The 23684-nt window shown below is 37.0% G+C and overlaps 1 pseudogene; it reads right to left on the reverse strand.

Annotated features, from left to right (window-relative positions):
- Positions 1-9206: 9206 nt before the first annotated feature.
- On the reverse strand, positions 9207-9667 carry LOC101275877 (protein tyrosine phosphatase type IVA 1-like; annotated as a pseudogene).
- Positions 9668-23684: the final 14017 nt, after the last annotated feature.

Genomic DNA, 23684 nt, shown 5'->3' on the forward strand with positions numbered 1-23684 from the left:
ATGTTGCTGGGAAAACTGGCTAGCAAGTTATACCCTTACCTCAAAGAACGTACAAAACTTAATTCAAAATAAATCAGTGACATATATGTAAAAGTCAAAACTATAACACTCAAAGAAGAAAACATTTGGGTAAATCTTTGTAACCTTGGGTTTGGCAATGGATTTTTAAATATGATAAAAGCAGAATGATCCAAACAAAAAAAATAGATAAATTGGACCTCATAAAAATTTAAAACATCAAAGGACATTATAAGGAGCATGAAAAGACAAACTACAGAATGGAAGAAGATATTTGGATATCATATTGGATAAGGGATTTGTACCTAAAATATAAGCTGCCATTTGTGACAACATGGATAAACCTACATCTTTTGGATTTCTGGAACCAATTTCAACATATGTTCTGATAGGCTTCCCCACACCAATGCAATTCATGCTCTCTACATGGAGATAGCATCAGATTCCACATATAAAGGGCTTAATCCTACAAGACTGCCACACCCACCCACATACATTTCTAGGCATACATTTCAGTGGCAAGCCCAGGTTGTTACCTGTACTTCTGACAGACTGGCTATAAATCAGAGGGTCCCAGGACCCCCTTCTTCCTTAGGTTTGATTAGGTTGCTAGAGCTACCCACAGAACTCAGGAAACATTTTACTTGCTAGATCACCAGTATATTATAAAAGGATATAACTCAGGAACAGCCATACAGAAGAGGTGCATAAGACAAGGTATGTGGGAATGGCTCTGATCTTCCATGCTCTCTCCAAGCCTGCCGTTCTCCCCTAATTTCCACGCAGCTCTCCAAACCCTGTCCCTCTGGGGGTTTTTATGAAGGCTTCATTACATAGGCATGATTGATTCAATTACTGACCATTGACAATTGAATTCAATCTCCATCCTTTCTCCTCTCCCCTCCCCCGAGGCCTGGAGGTGGGACTGGAAGTGCCAACCCTCTAATCACAAGGTTGGCTTCCCTGGCAACCAGCCCCTATCTTTAGGTGCTTTCCAATAGTCACCTCTGATGTCAACACAACAAAAGACACCTCTACTGTTCTCTTCACTTAGGGAAACTCCAAGCGTTTTAGAAGCTCTGTACCAGAAAAGAGGATGAAGGTCAAATATATATTTCTTATTAGAAATCACAATATCACACTAGAGGACCTTATGCTAAGTGAAATAAGCCAGACACAGAAAGACAAATACTGTGTGATCTCACTTATATGTGGAATCTAAAAAACTCAAACTAATAGGAGCAGAGAGTAGAATGGTGGTTGTTAAGGGCTGGGGGTGGGGGAATGCGGAGGTGTATGTTGGCAAAGTTGGCACAAACTTCCAGGTAATAAGGTGAATATGTGCTCAGGATCTAATGTATAGCATGGTGATTATAGTTAATAATACCGTATTGTATAGTTAAAACTTGCTAAAAGAGTAAATCATGTGTTCTCACAGCAAAACAAAACAGAAAAAGATAACTGCGAGGTGATGAATGTGTTAATTAACTTGATTTTGGTAATCACTTCACAATATATATGTATACTAAGTCAACACTTTGTACACTTTAAAAAATAATATACAATCTAAATATGCATAATTTTTATTTGTCAATCATACCTCAATAAGGCTGGAAATAATGAAAATAAAGATATGATTTCTCACTCAAAAAATAATGTATAAGTAAAATTTTTAAAAATTCTTAAGACTCAATAATAAAGAGTCAAACAACCCAAATCAAAAATGGGCAAGAATGTGAATAGACACTTCTCCAAAGAAAATATACAAATGGCCAGTAAACATATGGAAAGATGCTCAATATCATTAGTCCTCAGAAAATGCAAATCAAAACACCAATGAGATACTTCACACCCAGTAGGATGATAATCAAAAAGTCAGATAATAACAAGGATTGGTGAGGATACAGGAGAAACTGAAATCCTCATTCACTGCTCATGGTAACGCAAAATGGTGCAGTCACTTTGGAAAACAGTCTGGCAGTTCCTCCAAAAGTTAAACAGTTACCATTTGACCCAGCAATTTCACTCCTAACTTTCGAATGAAAACAAATGAAAATATATGTCCACACAAAAACTTGCACATTATTGTTCATAGCATCATTCTTCATAATAGCCGAAAGCTAGAAACCCAGTATTTGTCAACTGATGAATAAGCAAAGAAAAAGTGGTATATTCAAATAATGGAATAGTATTTGGCTATAAAAAGGAATGAAGTACTGATACATCCCACAACATGGATAAACTCTGAAAACATTTTGGCTAAGTGAAAAAATCCAGTTGCAAAATATACTACACTATATACTTCCATTTACATGAAAAATCCAAAATAGGCAAATAGAGGTAGAAGTAGAATGGTGATTGCTTAGGGTTAGGGGACTAACAGGTGATAGCTAAATAGTACGGGCTTTCCTTCTGAGGTAATGAAAATGTTCTAAAATGTATTGTGATGGTTGTACAATTCTGTGATTATACTTAAAAACCACTGAATTGTACATATTAAATGAGTGAGTTGTTTGACGTGTGAATTATATTTCTATAAAGCTATCAGAAAAAAATAATCCTGGGAAAAAACCCTGAGAGCCCAAAAGGAGAGATATGCATCAACTTCATTAAATTGAATTTAATATGATGGCTTCTCAGGGCTCTACGTTAATTTGCGCTTTGATTAGTAAGTACTTTGTGATGCTTAACCCAAAAGGCAAGTAAGCATTCACTACAGATATAGAGAGACTGACTTGTCTTTTATAGACAGGTCCATCTCAATTTATGCAAAACTCAGACTATAAAGTATTAGTTTCACAGTGATGGTGCTTACATGTTTTCCTTCTGTTTAAGTATTTGGTAGGTGCAATAACAGGCAATTGATATTGCACCGTACAACCATTATCTTTGCTCATTTAATCATTGTGACCATGTTTTCAATAAAGCAAGCTGTAAAAGATACCAGTAAATTTGTTAATTTTCCATATGACTTAGTGTCTATAAACTGATAGTTCTACCAAAATTTCATTTAATTTTTCCTGAAGAACTGCAATTGTATACTATACTAATATGGAGAGGCACTAACATATTCATATTTGGCACTCAATAAAACCAAGATCAATTTAGTAAGCACTAACATGGAAGCAAATAGGCTCTTTATAGCTGTTAATAAAGAAAGATAATTGCTGGTTTTGATCACAGCATTAAATTTGCCAAAGAAGTAGTAGGACAGCTTATGTTCCTCAAGGTGAGGCATGTTCAAGCTCTTCAGCTCATGTATTATAAACAGGCATTCCTTGTGTAGCTTGTGTAGCTAAAAAAACAAAACAAAAATTGAATTTGTCTTTGTGTTACAGCACATTATATACATATAGAGCACTGGAATAAAACTGTCTATCTGTCTAAATATAGACCACCGCGATGTTATGACTTGGCAAAAATGTTTTAAGGGAAAGAAGAATGTGTGTGTGTGTGTGTGTGTGTGTGTGAGAGAGAGAGAGAGAGAGAGAAGAGACAGAGAAAGAGAGAGAGAGAGAAGAGAGAGAGAGGGAGACAGAGAGAATTATCTGCTCCAAACTTTCTTATATTTGCAAATAATCTTAAACATAATAGAGTTGTATCAAGATAAAATAATAGCTAATGACTCAATCAGAAGAGTATACAAATTTCTGAAGATAAAATTGAAGAGATTAAATTTGATTTTATTTTAATTCAATATAATTATTTTCTAAAATACTAACATTTCAGAAAAAGAATACCTAACTCCAAGATCCATCATCTTTCTTTTTGTATTCTTAATAGCAAAGCTCATGTGATACACTTCTATAGTTACATGGGTACTACTGTTGTAAAGAAGTAAAAGGAAATATTTTAAATTAGAGAGTATTTTTATTATAGATCTAAATAAGTAGATGCTCTATAACTGTGATTCTATTTGGAGGGTTAGATAGCATGGAGAAAAGGGAGGTTCATAAAATTTTTCAAAACTTAAAATACATTTGTAATTCTTCAAATAACAGATTTATCATCATAGATTCAACATTTAAACCATTGTTACATCTTTGTGTCTTACAAAGTAGCCTCTGATTGGAGCAAAGTTACAATTTTGATAGATCTACCAAAAGAGAAAACACTTTGATGAAAAGTAATTTGAAAGTACTTGCTTTCGGGACTTCCCTGGTGGCGAAGTGGTTAAGAATCCGCCTGCCGATGCAGGGGACACGGGTTCGAGCTCTGGTCCAGGAAGATCCCACATGCTGTGGAGCAACTAAGCCCATGCGCCACAACTGGTGAGCCTGCAGTCTAGAGCCCATGAGCCACAACTACGGAGCCCACGTGCCACAACTACTGAAGCCCATGCGTCTAGAGCCTGTGCTCCACAACAAGAGAAGCCACCGCAATGAAAAGCACTCACTGCAACGAGGAGTGGCCCCCTCTCACCACAGCTGGAGGGAGCCCGCGCACAGCAACCAAGACCCGACAAAGCCAAAAATAAATAAATACATGAATAATTAAAAAAAAAAAGTACTCGCTTTCAACTTCCTAAGTAACACAAGCTCAAACTCAAACTAATACACACAAACGCTGAGCCAAATATGTGGAAAAAATACGGTTTTTTCATATGTATATATATTTCTGGACGTGGAGATGTGTCTAGTTTTAGCTATTTGTATATTTTTTGGGTTTTTTGTAATTCCGAAAGACATATTACGTGTCCTTGAAATTTGATTTAAATATAACCTTTCAATGAAATATTTTGGAAGAATAATATAGATGATACAGGTTGACACAATTCTGGAAAGTGGCATACTGCATTTTATATTCAGAAGGAAACATGAATTTAGCATATCAGAGAAAGACCAAACAATTTTAGTGCTTACATGAACCGAAGATATTTAAGGAAAAGAGAAAATAACTGAATTAAAGAAATCTTAAAATGTGTAAAATGCCCAATTATAGTGTATGGTTAATATTTAAAGCAAAATTAAATTTGAAATTCTATGCGTTATTTTTAAATGAATTATTCACAGTTTGTGTTGTTAAATGAGATTATGATTTATTTTTCAGTAAGACAGCTAGGTCTATCATTGCAAGAATTTATATACAATAAACTCTTATGACCCACATTTTGGACCAGTTTTTCATTGTGTTGGTGTCAATTTGTAGTCGATGTCAACTCAGATGACAAAAATAGCAGTTATGTATATGTCTATAATTTACCCCCATCAGAATCAACTGGGAAGTATTACTGCTTTACTTTGCTTATTTGCCATCAAAAAGAAAGATATGTTAGCATTTTTCAGAGTTTTGTCACTCATAATATATTAGCTGGAAAAGGTGTCACTTTGGATTTTGGATTCAGGTAAAGAAAGGGTAAGCAGTTCTTTGCAAGAAACTGCCCTCAGCAGGAAGCCCCTTTCCGTGTCATTTTAACAAAGCTATATTGGTAACTAACTTTTAACCAGGCACCCCCGTGCTCTACTCATCTCCACCTGAGCACACCTTTCAAATCTTTTAATCACACAATACCTTGCCTAACGTGTCGGTTCTTTCCGTAGACCAAAAGAAGTAGGAATGAAGAATAAGTAATTAACCAATGACCAGATCTCTTCCCTAGCTTCCCCTTCCATAATCTCACAAACAAACTGTGTGACCAACCGTGTGAACAAGATAACATCTAGAGGAAGATCCCGAGGAGCCTGCATGCAGTAGGGGATGACATGACTCTGACCCTCCTATCTCAATGATTAACCGAGATCACTTCCCCCCGTTCCTTGAAAATTTTTATGGCCGAGCAGACTCTTCAGAAGTGGTTCTTTGGGGACACTGAGCCCACCATCTCCCCAGATTGCCAGCATTCTGATTAAAGACAACTTTTCCCTCTACCAACGCTTATGCGTTTGATTTTGTAAGCAGTGAGCAGCAGGACACAATTCAATCGGTAACAAAAGGAGGGAAAAGATTGCAAAACAAAATTTCTCACGAGGAACTAGTGTGTTTAGTTCTATTAAATTATACGTAGGTAGGTTAAATATCACAGTGTATCCTAAATTTGAGTAAGGAAAGAAATACCGAAAACATGCCCCGTAGAGTTAACAGAAGCTGATGACTAAACAGGAATTCTTGAGCTTGTCTTATAGAACAGCAGCTAAGGGAACAGCTTGTTAAAAACCCCCCTGCTTGTGGTTGGGGGTCCGCCTGCCGATGCAGGGGACGCGGGTTCGTGCCCCGGTCCGGGAGGATCCCACGTGCCGCGGGGCGGCTGGGCCCGTGGGCCATGGCCGCTGGGCCTGCGCGTCCGGGGCCTGTGCTCCGCGACGGGGGAGGCCGCGGCAGTGAGAGGCCCGCGTACCGCAAAAAAAAAACCCCTGCTTGTAGCCTGCCTTCACTGAAGAAGCTTGCTTTAGTTATTTTATTTTCCTTTCTTTTTCCCCTCTCTTTAATTACATACCTTCCCAGCTTCATGGTAGCCCAGCTGTTTTACAGGAACTTGAAGTTAGCTCTTGTCCAGTTTAAGCCAGCTAAAGCAGGTAGGAAACCGACCCTGAAACTGTGCTTGCGCAGGTGTGGGATGATGGCCTGTTGACGTCAGAGGGCCAGAAACTCCTCCCTCAGATCATGCTAAGAGACGCCACTTTGAATCTGCAGAAGCATGTAACCCAGATGCACCTGCACAGAAAACCAATTTCCTCACCTTTTCGCCTATCTCCAATCACCTTTCCCCACACTGAAGATCACCCTGCTTATCCCATAAATATTCCAACACCCTCCCCTTCCGGGAGGCAGATCTGAGACTTGGTTTCCATCTCCTTGCTTGGCTGCCTTGTGAATAAACTCTTGGCCACAAACCTCGGCATCTCAGCGTTTGACTTACTGTGCCTTGGGCAAACGGACCTGGTTCAGTAACAATACATCAGTTTTTAGACACCACAGTTTGTAAAGCTCCCATCTTTGGCTTTGGTCCTAATATTAAAACTAAACAAAGACTTGCTGACCATAGTATGGATCACAAAATATGAAATTCTCCAATCTAGGATTTTACACTGGATTATGTTCAACTATGTTTATAACAATTATAGGTGATTGCTTTAGAGTGTCTAAATTCATTTATTTCAATGAAGTTGATTACTCTGTATCAGGCACTGTGTGAAGTGTTTACATACAATGAAAACTGAGAATGATCCTTACCCTTTAGGAAACAATTTCAAAGATATTCAAATAAGTTCAAACTTTGTATTAAAGCATACTAGGTCCTATGTACATTACATTACAGTAATAATGACGTTCAATTAATTAATCAAATATTTTAGAGTTTTCAGCTGGTCCATAAATTATTACTTCTGCATGTCACACTTTTAAAAAATAGCTGCTGAAAGGCTAACTGTGCTAGATAGCTATTGCCACAATAATGCTACATAATAAAACATTTCAGTTTTTCAGTGGCTTAGGGTTTGGCTGATCTAGGCTTGGCTTAGCTGGTACCTAGCAGTTCAACTGGACTTAGCTACAGGTAATATATCAAGCTTAAGTCTGCCCTATGTGTATCATTCTGCGACCCCAACTAAAGGAGCAATGGATAGCTAGGGCATTTTTTTCTCATGGAGATGGCAGAGGTGTCGAGGGCCAAGCCAACCTGTGATGAAATATTTCAAGCCCTTGCTTACATCACACTCGCTAACATTCCATTGGCCAAAGCAAGATACATACATGGCCACATACAAGTTCAAAAAGCAGGGAAATGCAGTTCAGCAACTGTAAGGCCCTGGCAACAGGGTGGAAGAATACTTATATTGAGAGTGGGGAATAAGACCAGTAATTCAATCTACCGCACCATCCCTCCTTGGTATTGTCCTTTTCTGTAAAAGTTGTCTGACCGCTCTTTCCCAGGAGCAGCGATGGCTAAGTTTCACCTTTGTGCTCCTGAAGTTGTTTATCCTTACCAACTATCACCGCACTTGCAGTTTTCAAGAAGTTGTATTAATGCTTTACAAGATTGTTACCTTGTGAAGGCCATTAGAGTATCCTACCCTCCCTTGGAATTCCAGTGCATTTTTCTCAGCCTAGAGTTTAGAAAGTATTCAATGCCCAATATTTCAACTAGTAAAATGAGATTTTTTTTTTTATTTTACAAAAACAACTCATGTATTTATTCCTTGAAAGGTATGTCATTAATTTCCCTATGAATGTTTGTAGCCACATCATTTGGAACTGCTTTAAATAAAAATATGATGAATTTTGACCTTTATCTGAAACAAAATATGTGTAATACTGATTTAATTATTACTCTTCTTCCGACTACAATTAATTAATTAGTTAATTTTAACCAACTTCCAATTTGAATAATAGTTGGTAAATAACTTCTAATAGGTATAGAACAAAACTTTACAGGGTTTCCAGAATATTATCAGACTTACAGCTACAATTAGAAAGTATTTTAACCTTTTAAAAATATTTACTGAATTTAAAAACATTTGGAAAAATTTTACTGGAAATATAGCCCCCCTGCCCTAACCTGCCCATTCTTTTCTCAGGCCCTCTCTGTTATGTTGCACCCCAAACCGCAAACTTCAAATTGGCTATAATTCTTATTTGTCTGGAAACTATGTGCTTCTGTGCAACATAGACTGAACTATCAACAAGAGTTTTGTGTGTGTTTGATTTTTCAAAATGGAAGCTTTTATAACAGCACAAACATTGAGTTTATAGAAACAAATTCAAAATTACCTAAGACTTTGCACAAATCCAGCAAAATTAATGGTTGTACAAACCCTACTATATATCAGTTTGCATATGGAAGATATCACGTGAGCAGGTGTTCACATAGGCCCTACCTTCAATGTTTGAAATGACTTAAGGAATAAACCTCCTAAGGACTACATGACACTAAAAGTATACAAGTATCGTGCTGGGTATTTTGGCACCTCACTACTCTAAATTTCTTGTATATTGATAAGATACAATTGATACAAATAGAAACACACATTTTAGATATTGGAGAGCTAGAGTCTTTTACTAAGTGTCAAAATAACAGGAAAGAGAGAGAAGGCTCTAATTCTGGTAAGCCTGTGGCCTGCTACAACTGCCTTTCAATGTTCCTATGCAAGCTTCATTGGACTTAGTATTTACCAAGTCTCCATAACGGCTGACATATATTAGGTTCCATCTCAAGTTTCTTTTCCAAGGCCATAGCATCAGGCGGCGCTCTTTCACTGGTTGAAACAACTGTATCTGGTGTTTCTGAAGCGCAAGCACATCGTAGGAAGATACTTTTCCAAATACAAAAGTTGCTTGCTGTTAAAAGCTCCACATTGCTTTTGTCTTATGCATTGCACTGCATCTTCATACTTCATTCCCCCTTCAATTAAAGCTAGGGCAACCAGCACTGAAGCTCTCCCAAGACCTGCAGCACAGTGGACCACAATACAACAACTAGGATCAGAAATTTCTTTTTTACAAGTTTTAACCACTTATCAACGATCTGACTGGATGGTAGCGCACCATCATCAAAAGGCCAGTCCAGAACCTGGATACCTTCATTCTCCAAAATGGCAGTGTTACATGCAGCTTCACACACTCTTACTGTGGTGGTAACTCTGTTCTTCTTAAGTTCCTGTAAGAATTTGCTTAAGGAGGCATTGCTTGGGCTGTGCGCCATCAGAAATCTCATATTGGGACGTCCCTGGCGGTCCATGGTTAAGACTTCACCTTCCAGGGCAGGGGATGCGGGTTTGACCCCTGGTCAGGGAGCTAAGATCCCACATGCCTCTTGGCCAAAAAACCAAAACATAAAACAGAAGCAATATTGTAACAAACTCAATAAAGACTTTAAAAATGGTCCACATCAAAAAAAACTTAAAAAAACAAAAAGAAATCTCATATTCCTGTTTGCAATCTCTACAGGACCAGGGCAGTTCACCCCAGTCATGTGGAAGTAATTAAAATTTAAAAAATACAGAAAAGATGTAAAAGAACTGGAGGCTACTTCCAAATACTTCAGTCTAAATTTTCAGTGAGTTGAATATGAAGTTAGGAGTAATAGGAAATGAAATCAACCTTCAAACAAAACAAAAAGTATCAATGTTTCAGTACAGTAATACTGAAAATCAGGGCACTCAGCTTTGCCCCATTCAGGTCAGAACTCTTGCAAAATGGTCTCCTATTCAGTTCTGCTCTTCAATGTCCAGGTTATTCATTTTTATGGGAACCTCTCAGGTAGTAACAACCTTCTAGAATTCACTGGTCTGCACAGAGGTTGGACTGGGCCTGTCAGTAATTCCTACCGCCTCTTGGACAGTCCATATATGTGTGACCAAGAACACTGGAGAACCGAGAGATATGTTCACTCATTGACGAATGTGGCCTAGTCAGACAGCCGGTCCCCAGGCAGAAATGACAATGCTCCGTGCACAGCTCCGGGAAAAGCGCATCACTGACAGGATCTACTGCCACCAGGGTCCAAAATTTGCCTTAGGTGGCCTGTATCGCCAGTCCGCCCTTGTTTCTCTGCCGGAAGGACAAAGGGAGAATACAGACACCAGCCGACAGGGAATCCCGGCCAAGTGCAGACAAGGAGGAACCGGGCAGGGGTAAAGCAAAGGCTGGAGCATCATAAAGGGGAAGCAAACACCCATGTGCGAAAGCTATTTACTTCTATGGCAGTGTTTCATAAATTAGTCTACAGATCCTCCCATGCAACACTTCTAATGCACAGATCACATTTCATATTAGACGACCATTAAATGTCAGCTCCCTTTCTTTACACAAACAACAAACAAAAGGTGATATCAGAGGTGGCCCTGAATTAACATGCCAATTTAACATCATTTAACAGGAGAATAATTGGTTGTGATACTGATTATTTCTTTGGCGCAGCTGTTAGGTGGCACTGTGCTCCAGGCTGACTCAGAAATCATTCACAGATTTTCCCTCCCATTTACTACAAAACGGATATGTTTGATATCCAGCCTCTACAGTCGTTTCAAATCAATTTCCCCGCATACCAGCATGATCTGCTTTCTAAGACTTAAAAAGTATTAAAAAGAAAGAAAAAATTAAAGAATGAAAGTAAGTCAACTAGTCTAAGGGGGATCTAAACCTCTCTGATCTCAATGGACTTCAAATTCATAAGGTCTTTACTTCTGTCCAAGGTGAAGAGGAAGTTAAAGTGAGACTGGGAAAGGGATTGTGGACTAAGAACCACTCTGCCTCCCTCTAACCTGCAGTGGGAGCTGAGACAAAAGGATGCAAATGACCATTGTATTTTCCAAAACATTCAAAGGCCCAAAGTGACTTTTCACTATCTAAGTCACCAGTGGTGAGGAGGAAATTACTGTAGAAAAAGAGATTGTAGAAAGGGAGTATACGATGTGTGCATGTGTAAAATGTAACGTATCATACTCATTTTCTCTGGGTGGATATGAAAAATAAAGTATGTCTATATGGCTGTAGTCATATTCTTTATTCAAGCACACAGTGAGGAAATGGGGAGTGTGTAATTCAAAACCACACTATACTTGCCATACCCCACTATGATTAACTTCTGTAACTCACTGGGTCACTGGAAAGTTGCATGACTTACATGCCTAGGTACAGCTATATGCACATATACATATATATACATACGGACACACAAACATACATTACTTTCATCACACTATGTGTATCATAAATGAATTCTGCATCTGCAAACATATACTACATATTTCCTTCTCTGAGAGGACATATCCAGATTAGTAATAATGAAAAGTAGACTACCTAAGAAGCCATTTGTCATATTTACTTTTATCTTCTCTATAAACATATTCCTTTTCCCTTTCCATACATTTAAAGTAAAAATCTAGAAAAAAAAAATCTTATTTTCAAGATTCACATTTTGGTAATATATTGTCTAAAATATGTCCGCCGTCACAGCGCATGCATCTCCCCAACTCCTGACTAAAACTCCATGAAAGGAGAGGAAATATATGCATTTGAAAATAATATATTTGTAACATAAATAATATATTTATAAATAATATATTTATAACATAAAAAATTAAAATGTGCCATTAATGGATATGTATTAAGGAAGACCAGGAGGTATTTCGGCATTAATTCAATACACATTTATTAAGGCTCTCCTAAATACTGGTAAAATCTAGACCTAGTCCATAAGAAGCTTGTTATCTACAGGAGAAATACACATATATAAAGTAACTTTAAAAAAATTAAAGACTTTATACTATAATAAGAACAAACTGAGTTCAGGAGAGGGTGTGAATAAATCTGCCTGGCATATGAAGCAGGATGCTAGAACAAGACCTCTCAGACTCAGTGACATTTTTGCTCATCCATACATTGATCTTTCACCATTTTAACCACAGTATGTCTCTACAATAGCTGTATACTACGTACATTTTTATGAGGGTAAAATGCCCACCAAAAAAAAATTGGCAGCAATCAATGGAACCGCAAGGTAAGATTAGTAAAGAATGAAACATCATGCAAGTTGGATTGAAATATAACCAGGAAAAAATGGGAAATATAATTACCTTAATAACTGCTCTTTGATGCCTCAGGAAAAGAAAAGAAATCCGGAAGACTTCTGAAATAAAATATAACGTACTATATATAAAGTTTCATCAGACAACTCACTTAATGCTGAATAAAAAGATCAATTACTCTTAAAAAAATTCTAACACCTGTTCAAGGAGTTCTTAAAGGGGGCAAATTGGATTATTTATCTAAGATATATTAAATATGAGAAATATTATAAGATATAGTATACTTGGCAAAGATAACTATAAACCCAAGAGAAATTATATTTTTCAACCTTTGAGTTATTTTGATATTTTATTTTAGTTTTGGTTCAAAAGAAATAAAAGGTTATACTGTCTTACCAAATAGAGTTAAGAAAATCATGAGGCTGAATTAATAGTCATTTTCCATTCTGCTACGTATCTAGAATATTTTATAAATTGCTAGATATTTTAGACATCAGAAAATGGTAATTTTTCACATAAATTATTAAGTCCTAACTTAATTTATCATCAAGGCTTTTTGTACTTGTAAAACATGTTACTAAGTAAACAGTATTCATTAGATGTGACCTAAAATTTTTATTCTCAATTCCTCTCTTTAAACTTACCATTTAGAGAGTTTATCTATAACAAATGCCTTGTGTGGCCAGAAACTTTCAAAGCTGAAATAAAAATAAACAGTTGTATGGAATGAGGAACAATGACAAGAAAGTTTAAAAGGTTGATTTAATCATTTAGACCACCTTAGATATAATTTTTAAAAAATAATACAAAACCCTAAGGTGCTTTTTTGATACTTCATTTTCTTGTCATTTTACTAGTTTTTTTTCTTTTTTTTTTTTTTTTCAGTACGCGGGCCTCTCACTGTTGTGGCCTCTCCCGTTGCGGAGCACAGGATCCGGACGCGCAGGCTCAGCGGCCATGGCTCACGGGCCCAGCCGCTCCGCAGCATATGGGATCCTCCCGGACTGGGGCACGAACCCGTGTCCCCTGCATCGGCAGGCGGACTCTCAACCACTGCGCCACCAGGGAAGCCCACTAGGTCATTTTTTAATGAGGAAGGAATTTCAATAAAGTAGGAGAGAAGAGAGTGGCGGGTGTGTGTGTGTGTGTGTGTGTGTGAGCAAAATAATCAGGGGGGAATAGGGAAAGAAGAAAGGACAGAAAGAGCATTCAGAAAGATTTGGAGAAATTCCCTTTTTCCCTTTTTTCCTAAACCCTTAAGGGTAGTTGAAGGGAAGCAGGAAGGGCAAACTCATTGCCAAATAGCACCCTCTGTTAAAACAACAGGATTTAAAGTTCTCTAGGTTTGTGCTGTAAATGGATTCCATTCCTGCCACTATGGTTAAGCACAACAGCACAATAGATGGTCTGTTAACCTGATTGTTGCATTAATGCTGGGATGGAATATGCATCCATGCAATGAAGAATGCAAAAAGAATGAATTTCTAGAGCAGGACCACTATTAATACCCACACAATAAAATCTGCTCATTCTTTGAGAGGCAAAAACAATTATAATGCCTGGCATTCATTTGAATTTAATGAGACTAGAGTTAGTTCAAACCTTTCCTAGGGACACATGCTAGGAGTATCTTAGGTCCAGGCATATACATTTAGACCATTACAATATGACTTTAAAAAGCATTACATATTACTTAGAGTTATTAATAAAATAATATATACTTCCCTCCAATACAAGCATATCTACATGGGTCAAAAAATAAAGAAAAATTGTGAGTTAAGACATCTTTATGCCTTTTTTCTTTATATCACAGTTTCAAAGCCTGCATAAAATTTAGAATCCTGAAATGCATAATACTTCATGCTTTTTTAGGAATATGAAAACTTATGCCTATTTTTAAACAAATATTAAGGTATAATTCTCACTGAACGTACTGCACATATTCAAAGTGAATAGTTCCCCCAAAGTTTCCTCATGGCCCTTTATGAGCTATCCTTTAACCCTCAACACCAGCCCCTGACGCATTTTGTAGGCAACCTTTTTATGCTATTAAACATTTGTTTGAATTTCTTGTAATTTTATTTAAATAGGATCATGCAGTATATATATATTTTTCTTGTCAGGCTTCTTTCATTCAGACTAATTGTTTTTTAAGATTCACCCATGTTTTAGTGTGTATTATGGGTTGAAATTTGTCCCCCCAAAAGATATCTTGCAGTTCTAACACCCAGTACCACAGAATGTGACTCTATCTGGGAATAGAGTCATTGCAGATGTAATTATTTAAGTTGAAATGAGGTCGTACTTGAGTAGGGTGGACCCTTATTCCACTATGACTAGTGTCCTCGTAAGAAGAGAAGAGACACAGAGACACTCACATGCATGAGGAACATGTCATGTGATGATAGAGGCAGAGATTGAAGTGCTACAGCTGCAAGGTGGTGCCAAATCCACATCCAACTGGTGTCCTTTGAAAAAGGGAAAATGTGGACACAGCCACAGACATTCACAGAGAGAAGTCTATGTGCAGATACACACAGGAAGAAAGCCACGTAATGACAGATGATGAGTGATGCATCTCCAAGTCAAGGAACATCAAAGATTGCCTGGAAACCACCAGAAGCTGAGAAGAGGCAAGGAAAGATTCTCTCCTACAGGTTTCGGAGGGTACATGGCGCTGCCGACACTTTGATTTCAGACTTTCAGTATCCAGGACCGTGAGACAATAAATTTCTGTTTTTTTAAGATACACAGTTTGTGGTACATTGTTACAGAAACCCTAAGAAACGAATACAGTATGTATCAGAATATCATTCTATTTTGTGACTATTCACAATTTGTTTATCCCTTCACCTGTTGAGGACATTTGGATTTTTTCCAGTTATAGGTTTAGTGGTATAACTAAATCATAGAGTACATTCAACTTTAATTTGACTAAATACTGACAAATTGATTTGCAACAGTGAATACAACCCAACATCAGGACCCAGGGGTTCCTATTATCCACATCTGCACCAATACTCGCAATGTGCAATTTTTTTCTTCTTTGCCAATGTAAAGTGATATGTTCTTGTTATTGTAATTTCTTTTTTTTATTACAAATGAGTTTGATTATCTTTTCATATATTCATTCACCTGTTGGGTATCCTCTTTGCTGAATTGTCTGTTTATATCCTCTGTTTATGTTTTATCAGTTTTAGATGTTGAAATATCTTTTATCTGTTAGACTTTTTATGGGTGTCCCTCATTGGGGAAAAAAAACCAAACCTTTATCTTGATGTAATCAAACCAAGCCTTTTCTGGGCCTCATGACTGATGTTTTTTGAGCCTTATTCAAACTTAGTTGACAAATATATTCTTCTAAATTATTCTATACTAACTTTATAATTTTGTCTTTCATATGTAGCTTTTTAAACCATCTGGAACTCATCTTTTTATATTTGCTAAAGCAGGGATCAGGTTTTATTTTTCTATATATACCAAACAGATTTTTCTAACATCATTTATTAGACAGTCTGAGACTGACCATGTCATAGGCAAATGCTATCTATTGATTTCCAGGCCCTTGTTTATCTTCCTCTATGTAGTCACACATCATCCAGGAAACCTAAAGTTATAGAATTTAGCTTTTATATGGTTCCTCTCAAACTCTTGTGATTAGTGAACACTTCTCATGATATTTGAGAGATAATGAAAGAAATCTATTGTTTTCCCCAATTGATATAAAAATCTAATTTTTCATATATTAATATATTCCAGTGATTTGTCTATTCTGAGTGAACAACACATTCTATTGTAGACATTATTAAAAAAATGAATATCTGGAGTGAAACTCCCCCTTCATTTCTATTTTTGTAATTTTTCCTCTAGAATTTCTTCTGTCTTAATTATTTTATATTTGCTTCAATTATTTTTAATTGATAAAAGTAAACCCATTTTGAATTGTGTTGAAGTTATAGATTAGTACAGGAGAAATTGAGAACCAATATTGTCTTCCCATATAAAAAAATGGTTTCCATTTATGCAAGACCCCTATAGTGTGCTTCAGCAGAGACTACAGTTTATTCATATAGACTTGAACATTTTCTGTAGAATTTACATTACAGTTGGAAACTCGGCTATGGATTAATTCCAAACCTAAGTATTTAACCGACTTCCTCTACTTTGGACAATGGAATTCTATTCATATACTAGTTTGCCATGAGTAAAATTCAGTCCCAAACATGTATCTCATAAATAAGTATTTTTCTGTGTTGTAGAGGTCTGGAGTTACCTCAAACCTTGCTCTGTTTCCCTCAGACCCCACTAGGAGCCCTTTTCTGGTAAATCAACCACTTATTAAAGAAGAACAATATTGACAGAGAATCTGAAGCTATCAGCCATGTTTCTCTGAGTCGGGGTACAAGGCCTCAGCTACCCTTGCTCTTTCTAAATTAATTCTTAAAGGACCACGATGATTGCTTTAAATATGAGGCAGTGGTAAGCAAACATTTTCTATAAAGGGCCAGCTAGTAAATATTTCAGGCTTTACAGGCCATATGGTCTCTGTCACAACTACTCAACCATGCTATTGTAGCATGAAAACAGTCATAGACAATGCATAAACAAATTGGTGTGGCTATGTTCCAATAAAACTACATTTATAAAACAAGGCAATGGGACAGATTTGGCCCGTGTGAAGTAGTTTGCTACCATCCTCCATTCCAGATTTTGCACTACATCTGAGGAACTTTAAAAAGTGATGTCTCTACAGATGGCAAATAAGCATATGAAAAGATGCTCCACATCATATGTCATCAGGGAAATGCAAATTAAAACGAGATACCACTACACAGCTATTAGAATGGCCAAAATCCAGAACACTGACAACACCAAATGTGGGGTGACAGAACTCTTATCCATTGCTGGTGGAAATGCAAAATGGTACAGCGACTTTGGAAGAAACTTTGGCAGTTTCCTACAAAACTGAACATTCTCTTACCATATGATCTAGCAGTTATGCTCCTTGATATTTACCCAAAGAAACTGAAAACTTTTGTCTACACAAAAACCTGCACACTGGGGTTTATAGCAGCTTTAATCAAAAATGCCAAAACTTGGAAGCAACCAAGATGTCCTTTAGTAGGTGAATGGATAAATAAACTGTGGTACATCCAGAAAATGGAATACTATTCAGCTCTAAAAACAAATGACCTATCAAGCTATGAAAAGACATGGAAGAACCTTAAATGCATATTGCTAAGTGAAAGAAGCCAATCTGAAAATGCTACATACTATATGATATAAACTATATGACATTCTGAATAAGGCAAAACTATGGAGATAGTAAAAAGATCATTGGTTGCCAGAGTTTGGGGGGAGAAGAAGAGTGAATAGGTAGAGCACAGAGGACTTTTAAGGCAGTGAAAATGCTCTGTATGATACCATAATGATGGGTACATGTCATTATACATTTGTCCAAACCCATGAAATGAACAATACCAAGAGTGAATTCTAAGGTAAACTGTGGACTTTGGTTGACTGTGAGGTGCCAATGCAGGTTCATCAATTGTAAAAAGTTTGGGATTGACATGTACACACTACTATATTTAAAATGGATTAACAAACAAGGACCTACTGTATAGCACAGGGAACTCTGCTCAATATTATGTAACAGCCTAAATGGGAAAAAAATTTGAAAAAGAATAGCTACATGTATATGTATAACTGAATCACTTTGCTGCACACCTGAAACTAACACATTGTTAATCAACTATACTTCAATATAAAATAAAAAGTTTAAAAAAACTCTTAAAAAAACAGATGAACAACAAAGTCCTACTGTAGAGCACAGGGAACTATATTCAATATCCTGTAATAAACCATAATGGAAAAGAATATGAAAAAGAATACATATACATGTACAACTGAATCACTTTGCTGTACACCAGAAACTAACATGACATTGTAAACCAACTATACTTCGATAAAAATTTTGTTTTAAAATGTACCACTCTGGTAGGGGATTTTAATAATGGGGGATACTATGCATGTGTGGGGGCAGGTGGAATATGGGAAATCTCTGTATGTTTCCCTCAATTTTTCTGTGAACCTAATACTGCTTTAAAAAGTCTTAGTTATAAGTTATGGCTGTGCTCTATCCCCTGGAAAACTGACTTAATTGAAGTAAGCCAGGCACCTGGGTGGGTTTTTTTTTAGCTCCCCTAAATCAGTAATTGAGAAGCCAAATTTGAAAACCACATCCTTGAGACATTTTCTCAAAGTGTACCTGTGTTGTTTTTGGATGGTGCAAATATCACCAGAGCACTTGTTAAAACTACAGATTGCAGAGTCCCACTCCAGACCCACTGAATGAGAATCTCCAGGGAAGGGCAGGGGATTTGCAAAGCCTAGCAGGAACCCCAGGTGATTCTTATCGTGAGAAAAATTTAGAAAACACTGCCCAGAGGCCAACTTCTGCTTTCTGTGTTTCTCTACTTTGAAGCTCCCAGTGAATGACTTGGACAAATAGCCTTCTATCTGTAGATGATCCATCCTTGGAGGTTAGCCAAACCTTTTCTGGAGGTAGGGAATTATGAATAAATGATTTTAAAGGCATAAATTCCCAAATAGTCACCTTCCACATGTACACTTCTTTGAAACTGATTAGACTGAGAGAGCTCTGAGTTCACAGTAGAATTCCTCTCTCTTTATGTCAGAATTACATACTGTGTCTTCTTCACAATTCTCACCCACTCTTAGTCCTGCTATGGATCATTGTCTCAGGGTGTGAAGATCTCCAGGGCACCAGCAAAGGGAAAGCCGGCTTTAAACTTGAATCAAGGAAGCATAAACATATAAAGTTTCCTGTATTTTCCCGTTTTCTACATATTTCAGTTATGAGCCATCTGTTAGAAATTTGGTATTTTGCCCCATGATGAAATGTTCTGAATTCAGATACGTGATACAGGGTAGTGGTAGGAGTAATGATGTTTTTTATTTAATGACTTTCTCGCCTCCGTTAGACTATTGTTAAGGAACGCATCTCCTATGAAGGAGACACACAAAAGAAAAGTAAAGAAAGACTTAGTAAGACATATTGAATGCTCAAAATGATATTTTCCTACATATGAATATAAGCAACTCTTTTCAGCTTTTCTCAATACTTATCCCTAAGGGCGAGTCATTAGCCAGAAAGAAAATTACCTTCCAGCAGCCAAAGCAGTACTGGTTAGTGATTTTAATACTGTCATATGGAACTGGAAGCACAGAACGTTTTCAAGACACACTGGATAAAATTCAAAGATAAAAGTTTTATGTGATTTCTTTCAGGATTTTGATAATGAAGTTAAAACGTACTTTATCATCATATTATGAAATATTTATTCCCTTTACATTCAATACTCATTTCATCTTGTGAAATTCTTAATATTTTTTACCATCCATTAATAAAAGATTAAATGTTAGCTGTCAGATATTAACGAGGGTAATTTCTATCATATTTTATGAAGTATAGTTTCCATAAAACTTTATTTGGTAATAATTATAAAAATGTACAATGCACTTAGATTGTTTTGACCAATTGTATACTAACCATCACTGTAACAAAAATAAATCCACAAGACCTATTTTAGCTCTTAAATCCTTGTGCCTGCAGGCATAAAACACATGTTAAAATTTCAATCCTTATACATTCAGTATTTTCGTTTTCTTACTTAGGGTAGGCTGTTACACAAAAATAACTTTCCAAAGTTAAAGTTATAAAGTGAACACATGTCAAATATTTATTTGACTCAGTAATGAGGGAAATAATGAGAAAAACAGCATGTGGGAAAGCTGGTTCAAAGGCAATTTCAAACAGTGGTTATGTTGTCAGTTTAAGAGAGGCAAGCTGAAATACATTTGCTAAGTTTGAGTCAAAGTTGTTTAATATCTTACTGGAAAAATAAATTATTAGGATTATTTTCTCTGAGAGAAATAATGCATCTCTACTGAATACCATCTGTAAAAGTTAACATGTAACTTCACCAAGCCTAGACCCTAATAAATAACAAATAGTACACTAAACTAAGGTAAAATTCCCCAAAGAATCAAATAATCCAAAGTGAACCTTTTAGACAATGTTCCAGTAAGAAAAAGGAAAACATGCTCTCGTTACCTAACTTCAATTTGAACTCCTTTGTAGTCTCAAGTGTCTTATTTCTAAGTTTTTGTTAATTGTCCATTAACAGCGATCAACAAACTATGTTCAGACGTGAAGTAGATTAGGACGATTTGGGGAAAGAGGAAAATCTAGAATCTCTAAATGTAAAGATCTTGTTCATGTATTTTTTTTAACGGTGATGATGAGTAAAAACTCATAATGACATTTAAGTTCCATTGATTACAATTTTTAAAATAATGTCATGGGTTTTTTTAAGTTACAATTTTTACAGTATATCAGAAATTCCATGCCTCACAATGATTTCAAATTATGCTGAAAAATGTAGGTGCCACTTAAAATACATGGGGGGTGCACAGTTTTTCAAAGTTCTTCTAGGGAGGATGTTAGCAGATACGTTTGATGGCCTATCCTTAGGAAATATTTTTCTCTGTTCAAATTTCTCCATCATTGCAACTCTATCTACATTTGATCTTCCTGCAGTACTTCAAGTTATCTAACAGACCCAGTTCCTTGTTCTTTCCCACTATAACAAATAGACACTGGGGAGAGAGGAGTGAGCAAAAAGAGCCTAGGCACCTATCCTCATAGAGCTTACATTCTAGGAAGGGAAACTGAGATTAACCAAATGATTGCTTACATAAAGATAAATGTGTACCTGAAGCATATGCTGTGAATTGTGAAGATACAGAGCCTTGAAATGAGAGATGAGGGAAACGAATCTGAAAGAGTGCACTGAGAGTTAACTAGGTGAAGACTGAAGATTCAGTCTTTTAGAGATTTCTTTTTTGTCATTTCAAAAGCCTCTTGGATGAGAGGGAAGATATATGTGTTTGATTTGACTCCCTTTTACATTTTGTTTAGAATTTTATTGTGTATGTTTGCCTGATGCTTCTTCTTTAAAAACTTTAGAGCTGCACTTCTGACCAATGTGGAACTTGGATTCATCTTCTCACCTGCAACACCCCAAAACAGCGAACAGTTGAAGGACACCGAACATCAGGCAAAACAGGACACTGATTCTTTTTTTTTTTTTAATGGAAGTATAGTTGCAGTACAATATTATATAAGGTACAGGTGTATAGGGAGTTCCCTGGCTGTCCAGTGGTTAGGACTTGGTGCTTTCACTGCCGTGGCTGGGTTTCAATCCACCACCACCCCCCAAAAATAGTTACCGGTGTATAATATAATGATTCACAATTTTTAAAGGTTATATTCCAGTTATAGTTATTATAAAATATTGGCAATATTCCCTGTGTTGTATAATATATCCTTGTTGACTATTTTATACCTAATAGTTTTGAGAGATGAGACATAAACAAAGTGAGACCCTAGAACTGCCTGAGCTTAGTCCTGAGAGAGAGTTTCTTGGGCTTAGAGTTTCCAGGCAGGGTACTGGAGGGCCCCTGGGATGGAGCTGACAGTTCAGGGAGACCAGGGTGGCTCTTATTCTCAGAAAACAGTATTGGAGATGAGGGAGCTCTACAGAGAGAGAACCCCGGAGATCTGTAGGGGGTATCTCTTAAGTATTCGGCTGATTACTGAGCAGCAGATTCACGTGAGCACATACTACCCAAGGCTGGGGAAGGAACTACTAAGAAGGATTAGCGGGAACAGTGCTTGGTATTCAATCCATGTAAGGTTTGGACAAACTTTATTTTTATTGGCTAGCCTCTTAAAGTAGAAGCAATAAGCTGGTGCTGTGGAAACAGAGCAAGGGGCAATCTTGTAGGAGCAAAAGGTAGAATATGTTGCTTCATCTTCTTTGTCATCAGCCTCATAGGAGCCAGTCTTCATCGTCATTGTTGTCTTCCTTATGGAAATCTTCAATTAGAGACGTGCATGTTTGTAAAAGTACATATATGGGATCTTACTATTCATATTCTTCTACATCCATTTTATATTTTGTTACAGTACTTAAAATGTACCTTTGAGGTATTTTCCTGGGTCTACATATTGAAATCAACTTTACTCTGTAATTTTTTTAACAGTCTTATTGAATATGTTCAGGTTGATAGGGTGCAAGCATTACCATGGTGCCATTATCAATGAAAAAATGTTGCCTGCCATATCAGTAAACAAAGGATGTTGCAGCCATCAAGCTATCACGTTACAGCCACCCAGCAATCAGCCGCTTCAGTCACCCCGGAGGGTGCACCCTGAAGAGACTCAGGATGACAAAGCACAGGATACTGGCTCCAGACAGCTGAGGTGCATATCAAAGGAATGATTTCAATGAGTCCAGCCTCTTGCATTTTCCCATACATAGTAAAGCGCTAAATTCCTTAACTTGAGATGCCGGGTTTTCTTTAATTAACGGTAATCTTTGGATGTTCTGACTACTACCTGGTCTTTGTCGCAAAAACTCCTATATATCCTGGCTCTTCCCTTACCTCTTCAGAGCAGTCTCTCAGAGCTATCTGAGAGGCTGCGTCCTGGGCTTAAGTCCTCAGTCTTGTCCACCAAATAAAATGTAATTCTCAACTTTCAGGTTGTTCAATTTTTTTCAGTCGACACCATCCTACCTGCTTTGTGGACTCTCTTGCCTGCCTCTTGGATAATAGTGATAACTTTTCCAGTCACTTTCAGATATTAATAGCAATAGTCCTCTGGTACGTTTTAGACACTATGCCTGTCTCATTTAAACAATAAATTGTTCAGTGTGATGAACCTCCCAAGATGAACCTCCAAGTTTGATTTAACTTGATTTTGTTTCGGGGGGAATATCTGCAAAGACAATCAGTTTTCTCTCTCTCTCTCTCCCACATCTCTTCTTTTCCTAACTAGCTATATAGTTTCTGGCCATTCCAGGAAGGGAGTGGGGTTAGAGTACAGATATATTCAGCCAGCAGTCTCTGGGTTTGCCAGCTGTTCAAAGACAGCTTATTTACTCCTAGGGTGATTTTAGGGATTTCTAAGAAATTCATCCGCATGATGTGTGATGGCTCTTAAGTTCCCTGGTGTCTGGTAAGCTACTCCATAGACTTTCCAGACTGGAGCTCCTGCCCTCTTTCAGGTAGCTATTTTGGGCCAAGTTCCTGCTAAGATGGCTTCAAGCTATT

The sequence above is a fragment of the Orcinus orca genome, chromosome X, assembly GCF_937001465.1.
Source record: "Orcinus orca chromosome X, mOrcOrc1.1, whole genome shotgun sequence".
In the NCBI taxonomy this organism is placed as follows: Eukaryota; Metazoa; Chordata; class Mammalia; order Artiodactyla; family Delphinidae; genus Orcinus; species Orcinus orca.